Source organism: Eptatretus burgeri, chromosome 23 (genome assembly GCF_056783735.1).
Source record: "Eptatretus burgeri isolate ZD-2024b chromosome 23, Ebu_testis_v1, whole genome shotgun sequence".
In the NCBI taxonomy this organism is placed as follows: domain Eukaryota; kingdom Metazoa; phylum Chordata; class Myxini; order Myxiniformes; family Myxinidae; genus Eptatretus; species Eptatretus burgeri.
Genome location: NC_140983.1, coordinates 1,106,620 through 1,116,619, shown reverse-complemented (window position 1 = coordinate 1,116,619; position 10,000 = coordinate 1,106,620). Strand labels below are relative to the sequence as shown.

The 10,000-nt window shown below is 51.6% G+C and overlaps 2 long non-coding RNA genes across 3 annotated transcripts in view; one reads left to right on the top strand and one right to left on the bottom strand.

The window, feature by feature from the left end:
• The window catches only part of LOC147007932 (uncharacterized), a 6,794-nt gene extending 3,640 nt beyond the window's left edge, over nt 1-3,154 (top strand). For both annotated transcript variants that reach the window (XR_015053777.1, XR_015053778.1), the window contains exon 3: nt 2,307-3,154. This is a non-coding gene — a long non-coding RNA (uncharacterized LOC147007932). The remainder of the gene's footprint in view (nt 1-2,306) is intronic.
• Nucleotides 3,155-3,160: 6 nt separating this feature from the next.
• On the bottom strand, nt 3,161-6,947 carry LOC147007931 (uncharacterized). Its single transcript, XR_015053779.1, has 3 exons — nt 5,211-6,947; nt 4,640-4,768; nt 3,161-4,551 (listed from the first exon to the last, which is right to left on the bottom strand). It is a non-coding gene; the product is annotated as an uncharacterized LOC147007931 (long non-coding RNA).
• Between the last annotated feature and the right edge of the window lie 3,053 nt (nt 6,948-10,000).

The following is a 10,000-nucleotide window of genomic DNA, read 5'->3' as shown; positions in this document are numbered from 1 at the left end:
ATCTCGTCTGGGGCACTGATCAACCACAGACTCGAGTGTGGCGTAGAATGCATCCTTCACGGTGAGATCACTCGCCTCAGTCGGAGCATAAACAGAGACCAGGGAAATGACACCTAAGGAGTGACGAATCCTTAATCTCATAATACGCTCGTTGACCGGTGTTACCTCAATTATCATTGGGGTCAGCTTATTGGACACAGCTACAGCAACTCCTTGGGTATGGTAACCATCAGAGCGACCAGACCAATAGTAGGTGTAACCACCCACCATTATCTCGCCGCAATCCGGTCTCCGAACCTCAGAGAGAGCTGCAATCCCGATGTCCAAACGCTTGAGCTCAGATGATAACAGAGACAGGTGATCATCCTCTCTTAGGGATAGGACATTCCAGGCACCCACCCGAAGGGACCGCCTCAGGTTAACCCAAGGAGACCGCCGTCTGGTGGACGACACCTCAGCACCACTCCGACACACTCTCCCGCAATCTGACCCAGGGATGTTACCCCGTGGTTTCCCTCCTATCAACGATTGGGGGTCCCGAAGGCTTTGCCCCAATCCTGTCATCCGGTGAGCTGCCCTGCGAAGGGAAGCTGCACAGGAGGTACTCCCACGGAGTGGGTTTTCAGATTTTTTTGCGTTTTTGCGTTTTGCGGAATGAAGGGTTTTACGGTGGCCGGAGTGCAAATCCTGCCACCAACCTCCTAATAAGAAGTGACCCCAACTGCAGGAGGACGTCCGCAGACACAGTTGGGCACTAGATATGGATGGCCGTTGGCTCACAAGGAGCTCCTCCGCCCTTTGACAGGTTTTGTTTTTAATCCTGCTGGGTGTCCATATCCAAACACCCTCCTCACCAGAAAACCTGGTGGGGGAGACGGTTTAGTCGCCGACAACCCGACCATGGAACAGGTTAGTACAGGTTTACATGGTACCTGTAGCAGGTCACAGATCGAACCTGACCTGACACGTGTATGCATGTGTGTATTTGTATGTGTGTGTATGTTTATGTGTATGCGTGTATGAGTATGTGTGTATGTGTGTGTGTAAATGTATGTGTTTATGTGTATGTATGTGTTTGTGTATGTGTGTGTTGCTAATGCTACATGTGTACATGCATGTTGTGCACTGCCGATTGCCTAGGGGGCACCATTATTGCTTCATTAGTGGTGCACCCTCTGGGACACTTGTTGACGGACGGACGCAGACACACACACACACACGCACGTCGAGACCGAACTCCATTTATACATTCTATGCTGCACGGCCTGGTTGCCTGTAATTTTGGTGAGCATGGCTGTGAGGGAGGAGCTCTCTTACCTTGAGCTGCCTGTTTGCCTCATTGTGTTCTCTTTGTGTTTCCCCGTCTCGTCCATTTGTTTCTCTTTTCCTTTCTGTCTTGTTTGTCCTGCGTTTTATCTTCCTGCTTTTCCCTGGCCTTCCTCCTGTCTGGTGGGGCCTTGCCCACCAGGCAGGAAGGGACCTCCCTCCCCCTTCATCCCAAGTGTTGGCCCCTTCTCCCTGGTATAACGAGTTGGCACCACAATTGTGTTCGATTTCAGTTTACGAAGGAAGGAGCCATTCCTGCCGGCGAGGCTTTTGGTCCGGAGGTTTTGTTGGGTGTGCTGTATTTTTTTCTGCCTGATCTCCCTCGCCCGAGGATTTGACGTGTCATTACAGACAGGGCAGGGATCTGCCGAGTTCTGTCGCCAGTTGGCGACCGCACAGTCTGCTGGGATTCTGGCAGACTGGGTGGTCGAGTTCTCTCTCAGAAACCCAGGAGAGAGTCTTGACCATCTGCCTGTATAACGAAAGCCAAAGTGACTATGATGTCCTGGTGTGGCTCATTCGGTTTATCTTATCCCATGGTCAATACGGCTCGTCCAGAACAGCTTCGATATTTGGACTTGAACTCAGCAGTCCCAAGTCAAGCCGCGGACGAGGGAGGATGACACGGTCTCCCATATTCTAAACGGGATGATAGTTGGGATGGACCGGGGTCAAGTGTTTTATGCAGGACAGCTGAAAATTACATCTTGGCTACTTGGTTACCTGGTGTGGTGTGGATGTCTGCACTCAGTGTGGCGAGTTGGGACATTTAAGAGAGCGTTGTGAAAACCATGTACGTTGTTGCATTCACTGTGGTGGAACGAGACACACTTACCGCTCCTGCCCGTGGAGCTGTGCTTGCGGAATGCATGCCGCCGCGGGTGGAAGTAGGGGTGTTGCCCCTTGGGCAAGTGCGGGGCTGAGGGTTGTTGTGCCTGATGTGTCCTCTCCTCCCCCCCCCTCCCGTCACCCAACCACAGTAAAGGAGGACGACGGAAGGATGGAGGGAAATGAGGAGAGAAAGGTAGAGGAGAATGAGGAGGCCACAGTTCTCCCGCCTCCCGCAGTAGAGGACATGGATGTGGTGACATCTTGTGCTGGGCCCACTGATGTGAGAGGGGAGGACTATATGGAAGAAGTGGATTATCTGGTGACGGGTTTGTTTGAAAAAACCTCTGTTCAAAGGACTGTGGTGCCTGAAACAGAGAGCGAAAGTTCCTCCTCCGACTTTGAAGATATTGGCACTTGGGATGAATGGATAGTGGGAAAGTTCAGGAGGGCCTGGGACAAAGGAAAGGCTCCCCTGGGCAAGGCCCCACAGGGAAAAACCTTCAAACGAACCAAGGAAAAGGTACCTGTGGGGCACAAAGCCGCCCGTGCATCAGGCGGCCCATCCAGGTCTGGGGTAACGCCGGGGTTGTCCGCAGTCCAATACTGGGGGGGAGAGGGGTTCACCCAGTCAATCCCCCCCATTGTTCGTCGTTCGCGCTCTCGCTTCTCCAGGAGACACTTCCCACCCCTCACTTTTGAAGCCCCTCCAGGGGCGGAAGAGTACATCGGCACAAGTCAAGAAGGACGATAATTTTTGCTGTTTTTGGTGTTGATTTATTCTTCCTTGACTTCTTCCTGTATTTGTGGCCAAACTCTTGTTTTGATTCACTGTTTCTGTATGATTGATTTGGTTTCATTCATTGTGCCTCAGTTTCTTGATTCTTCGTTTCTGCTTTCTTTTCCCTGGTTCATTGACTTGTTTTGAATATTGTTTTGATTTCTGGCTCTTTGGTTTCTTGATTTTCTCCATGATTTTGATTATTTTTTAACCTTTTGTTCAATAAAAAAATGCCGAGGCCATAAAACCCCCCCGATGCCGCCATCCACAAAGCACGTGTGTACGCCCAATGGTTTGATGAGCACGACACCGATGTTATCCATATGTTACGGCTTTCTCAGTCACCAGATCTGAACCCAATCGAACATTCATTGGATAATTCTGGAGCGACGCCTGAGACAGCGTTTTTCACCTCCATCAAACGGGTGTGAGTTGATTGACTTCCTCGTGGAAGAATGGTGTCACATCCCTCCTGTAGAATTACAGACATCACTCCTGCTGACTTTGCGGTCTCACAACCCCAGGTTACCTATTTAGGGTTAAATTATCCCGTGCATTCACAAGCCCCAGATATCTCCTTCCCATCGCTGTTAACGAACACCCAGATCCGATCAGGTGTCTCCCTCAGGGTGGTCTACCCGGTCCATTTGGCTCCCATGTAAATAATTAATGGCACAAAGCTTTGTGCATTTTCACATCACGATGACGTCCTTTGTCGAACAGTTGATAGCCATTACTTTGTTGGCAATGAAGCACAGCATCGTCTTTCCAATAATTATGGATGTCCATTAAATAAATCACCCAAACTGACCGTGCTCGCACGAGGAACTTCCATGAGGTTCAAGTTCATTCTCTGCGAGTGATTCATCGGGGGTTTTGCAATAAGGTGGTGTAAAAGACGCCGATCAACGGCGGTAAACTTCTGGGATTTTTTTTTCCTACAACCTTTAAAATCTTAATTTTATTTCCATTCAATCATGTGATTAAACACTGGAGAACACAAATCGCCTTGTTGGCACTTTCAAAACCCCTTCCATTTAGCAGGACTTGGATAAAATGTTCCTTCATTTTACATCATCACAACCAATCAAATTTTCTGCTAGTAGACCACGCCCATGTCCTTGTTTCTGAAGACTGCGCAGGTAAGGTGTTCCATGAAGTCTCTAGTTTCACATCTGTGTTTGGTTGAAAGATTGCTTTTTCGTTTATATCCAGTGACTTCAGACACGAGGGATACAAAGTTGATGTTGGTGTCTGAGAAATGGTGGGGACCTTCTAAGTTGGTGTGTGTGTGTGTGTGTGTGTGTGTGTGTGTGTGTGTGTGTGTGTGTGTGTGTGTGTGTGTGTGTGTGTGTGTGTGTGGCCACATTAGCCACGCCGGCACCATGGCCACATTACAAATTCTTGCCCCAATCAGCAGAGGGCACTGCATCAGCGGCGCATCCACACTCTCAGCCAATGATGCTAACCTGCAGCCTTGAGCGCTTATTGGGAATTGGAATTCCACATCAGGTATTGTCATCGTTCACCTTCTGTCCATCCGTCTCCTTTCGACTCATCCGGCGAAACTGCTGGGCCGATCCGGCTGAAATTTGGCGGCAAGGTTCCGCTCCTGACTAGTAACAGGGATCGCAAAGCTCGTTCGCAAAGACCGGTCACGTGACTTTAATTAGGTTTAAGTTTAAACGGGATTTATATCAGTACCTGGATATATTGGAGAAAAAGGGTTTTGGAGATAGAGGCTTGTATCCATGGTAACGGAAGCTTGTACATGGATGGGTGACGACACTGGGGTTGGTGCAGTGCAGGCATGATGGGCCGAAAGGACTCCTCCTGTGCCAAAGACAAAAGAAGACAAGATGAGCTTGTGATGATACACTCACTGAATAGCTCGGAGGACCGTGTCCAGCTTCTCCCAGACACACGGGTTGTTCCACTATCCCTTTCCTGTTTATCACAAATTCCAGACTTACCGCACTCCTCAACTCCTTGTTTCCTCTTTTCTCCTGTTTGTGGAACTACCTTCCTGAGACCGTTGAATTCCTTCAGGGATTCAAGCAGGCAGTGCACCACCATCTCATGGTAACCCCCTCCCAATCCGCGATCTTTTCTCACCCCATTGTCACCTCTTTTACAGTTCGTTCATCCGTTGCTTTTGTATCAAATCTGTGACCCCATTGTCACTTTCCTGGTTTGATCTTGTGTTCACAAGTTAAATAAATAAATAAAAACCTTCAATGTAAATCATCGACCAAGCCATCAAGTGGTTGCTTACCAGGATGACATCACCAGGTGAGCAGGCCCTTAAAGATCGTGAATGTCTTGTTCTCGTCCCGATAACAATCCTGTGGGGGGGGGGGGGGATGAACGGACCGTCGGGATTGGCATTGCGCATAAACCGGAGCAAACGCTTCATTCAATTGGGAATGTCAGTTGTAACTGACAGTTATGGTGTGTCACACCTGGACAGGTGCAGGTGTGTCAGTGCTGCAGGAATTGCAGGAATCCCTGTTTGGAGCTCCAGTGACCCAGGCTTCTTCTGGCCTGGCGTATCGATGGGCGGTGGTCCTTCGTTGCAGGTGATGAATCCATCCGACCGTGGTGCACAGTCACGCAACACCTCGGGTGCACAACCTCAATCGTTGGTTTGGGGACGAAGAACTTGGTTCTCACTTCTATGGGGTTGTGCAGTCCCGGGAAGCTCGCAGGTATTTGCGGTACACGGTAGCACATAACATATTGTTGCGAATTCGCGCCCGCCGGCGTGCGAACGGCCACGTAACTCGAATCGCGGCATGTCGCCCACCGGACGGACAATTTTGTCGTGACCCTCTCGGAACAACGCCGGGCGCGAGTCACGGGTGGGGGTTTAACCTCACCACGATCGTGCCAATTGCCCACACACGCAGGATAGGGTTTCTCGCCAAATTCGATGTACCTAAGTACCTGCGCGAGTGCTCGACCGGGCGATCGTACCACGCCACAGGCCGACTGCGGACACGAACCGCTTAAGCGGTCCGTTCCGTGCTGCAGTGATAACCGAGCGGTGTTATGGTCGGCCTTGACGGTTCCGAGTAATTACCGGGATGTTGCACCCACTCCGAACCCCTTACGTGAAGCAGGATGGAGAGTCAATGAAAAGGAAGGAGACGAAGTGAAACGGGCACAGTTCAACATGCTAGCATTTTATTCCACGGCACACGGAAAGCATGTATATACAGCCACAATAATCAAAATGCACATAGAAAGCAAAGGAAATACAACCGGCAAACGCATACGCACGGCAACACTTAAAGAGTTCAACTTCACAGACGGCGCCAACACACATTCACACAAAAGCAAAAGAAAGAAGCCACCCTCACAGAGAAGGAGGCAGACAGGCCCGTAGGCCAGATGTGTGCGGGGCCTGGAGGAGCGGCCATGTCCGCGAGACCGGGGAGGTCTTACCGCGTCCTCGTGACGCGTTGGCAGGCAAGCCGCAAAGTGTCCTCGCCACTGTGCCCCGACTCCGGGCCCCTGGCATGCTTGTTGGCACCACATTTGGGGTGGGGGAGGAACGGGGCCACATTTTGCACTATCTCAGCGCCGGGGAAGGGGGAAATTGTTGATGCCCTGGGGGCGGGGAGTGGCTGGCTGAATTGGGTCCCGCGACGAGACGAGCGATCCCCCACACCGCAGCCTCGTCGCCGACTGCCGTCCTCCTGGCCTCGGACCCGAGCTCCCCTGCCCCGACCAGCCGCCCGCAGCTCCACCGCGCGCACTCGACTCAACTCCACCAACGCGACGCTCCTTGTCTCCAAAAGCAACTTCACTCGACCTGGTAATTCTCGTGCCTTTATAGCCGGCAGGAGGCGCCGATATGCAAATTCCCGGATCAGGACGCGATTGGAGGCGGGGCCACACCCCCCCCCCCCGGTCAGCCATTGGTCGGGCAAAAATGGGCGTGAACCTCCCCTGATCCTAAAATTTGCATAGATGGACATGGACGGAATTCACCTGCACGCACCTGGAGGCGTGGCCAAGCTGCCAATCGTCAAGTGGCCAATTGGACGGAGAAGTGGGCGTGAAGCATTCCTGATCCGCAGATCGACGTGTTCGGCCTTGACGGCCGAACGGCTCCGGGAACACGACGTTTGGTGTTGACTGGTGGTGTTTGGGAATGGCCGTAGAAGCGATGATGTGGGATGAAGTTGTGAAGGTAAAGGCGAAGGTGGTGGTGTTTGCGAATGGTTGTAGAAGCGCTGATGTGGTAGCGTAGTTGGTGGAGGTGGCGTCGTTGTAGTGTGGTTGGCGCTGTGGTGGGGATGGCGTGGTTGTTGAGATGCTGTTTGTTTGAAATAAAAGATAGAGAAAGAAAAACGACTAACGAGTGGATCGCAGCCCGAATGGATCACATAAATTCCCTCTATACAACGGGTTTGGGCTAACTACACATGGACCTTTGGAGATATCTCACCTGAGGGCCCTTTATGGTGTAATGCGAATTTCCACAACCGTTACAGTATGTACAGTCAAAGCAAGCAGATAAAAGAATTACCACCGAATAAAGCGTTTTATTCGCACACTCAGTCACTTAAACAAGTCTACTACGGCCCCGACGGAGTGATATGTGTGTGTTTCCCCGGGGCTTCGTCTGGCCGAACCGATGCGTGTTATGCATTGAAGCTCCGTCCGCCAGCACGGCTTTGTCCCACCCGACGAGCCGATGTGTGTGTGAGTCACCGAGCTTCGTCTCGCCGAACCGATGCGTGTAACCCCCCAAAGCTTCGTCCGCCAGCGCGACCGGCCCTGACGGAGCGGACGTGGTAGAAATCACCAGAACATCGCTTAGACAGCGCGACTTCGGCCCCGACGGAGCGGACGTGGTAGAAATTACCAGAACGTCGCTTAAACAGCGCGACTTCGGCGTTGTCTCTGGGACGAAGGCGATGCCATGTTTGTGGGGAAGCCCTGTTGATGGTAGTGGAGGGAGAAAGGCGAAGGTGGTGGGGGTTTGGTTGTGGTTGTTTGGGGGCGTTGTGGGTGGTGGCGATTTGGTTGTTGGGGGATGATTGGTCCAAAATAATGATAGAGAAAAGAAAGACGGCTATCTCAAAGGATCACAGCCCTGTGAACACGGAAATTCCCTCTAAACGGTGGGGAAATCTAACTGCACATACACTTATCGGTATTACTGATCTGAGGACCTTTATGGTGGAGTGCAAATTTCCAAAACCGTAACAATATGATCGTTATTATGATTGCCGTATGATACGACTATTGTTATTATTGTTGTAAATATAATTTGTGTTAATATATACTTTGTTATAATGTTATTATTGTTTTTTATTTTTATTTTGTAATTGGAATGCCAGGCCAGGGTTGAAGGACGTATGAAGCTGCTTTATACACCTTCATGTGGCGTGTGCGCCTTTAAAACATGGAAATTCTCACGAATTTTTTTGTAGTACAGTCCAGTCTTAAAGGGTCTTACACTCTGTAGGATATACAGTCCACGTTTTTGGGGTACTCAGGAAATTTTCGGACTTTTGGGTCTTAATGGTCTTGGGGGTCTTCAAAGTTCGAAAAGGTCTCAGCAGTCTAAAGGGTGAAGAGGTGCCATTCCCATGGCGTGGAATTAATGAATAGATGTACGTAATTAATAGACAAAAAGTATGCTTCACTCAAACACACACATACGCGCGCACACACACACACGCGTGCATGCGCGCACACGCACTCAAACACACACTCATGCGCGTGCACACACACTCAAACACACACACACACACACACACATTCAAACACACGCATGCGCACGCACACACACACTCAAACACACGAACACACACACACAACCCATCCATTTTTAGTAGTTGACCTTTCTCGTAAGAGGAAGTCGACCTTCCGAACAACACCGTGCTTATACACCTCTCGGTAAAATTCCCATAGAAATTCTCGATATAAAACAGAGATTAAAATAATTGAAAAAAAACCCATCAATAAAGTTAAATAACACCAGCGATAGCCGGTAACAAGGTTCTGGTAATATTAAACAAAGTTTCATGTCAAACGTGTTTATGCATTCAGCCATTGTGGATGACGTCACGGACCCTTCTTTCGAGGACCTGGTGGTTGCCAGGTTGGCCTCCGTGGGCTTGTTCTGTGAGGGTTTAATCGATGGTGCGGTGATCGAACGAGCAAGCCTCTCCACCTTGGTGAACGTGCTCTCACCCCCGGGTACATCCGTGAGACGCCACAGACTCTTCTTCTTCGTCGTCCGACTCGTCTCCGTTCGGCTCGACCGTCATGGCGTCCTCCTTTGCGCGCGTCTCCTTCCTGCCCTCCCTTCAGTATCAGGTCGAGCATGCTTTGTCCAGGAATGAGGATGTGTTCTCCACAGAGGTCTCTTCCTCCACAACGGTCAATCCGTACGTCCCGCCGCCCGTCACAGTTGCCAGTAGCGGGTCTCTGTCCACGGATAATGGATCCGTGTCCTCCACAGATTCGAGTGTGTACGTCGTGCGACGCGGCAGGACCGCCGGGAGCGGGTCCCTACCCACGGATAATGGATCCGTGTCCTCCTCCACAGACGCGGGTCCGCTCACCCGTCACAGATTTCTGTCCACGGACGATGAGGTGTCCAGCGGCAGTGTCCTCCTCGCCAGACGTCAGGTCGTACGTGCTGCACGTGCCGTGCGTGCGTCTTGCAACGTCTGCGGAAAGCCGGCAGCACGACACCCGTCCCACGTGCCCGGGCCCCAGGAGCTTGCTGGAGTTGTGCCTGATCCACGACACCCGTCCCACGTGCCCGGGCCACAGGAGCTCGCTCTTGTTGTCCCTGATCCACGATGCCCGTCCCATGTGCCTGGGCCACAGGAGCTCGCTCTCGTTGTCCCTGATCCACGATGCCCGTCCCACGTGCCCGGGCCACAGGAGCTTGCTGGAGTTGTGCCTGATCCACGATGCCCGTCCCACGTGCCCGGGCCACAGGAGCTCGCTCTTGTTGTCCCTGATCCACGATGCCCGTCCCATGTGCCCGGGCCCCAGGAGCTCGCTCTCGTTGCCCCTGATCCACGACACCCG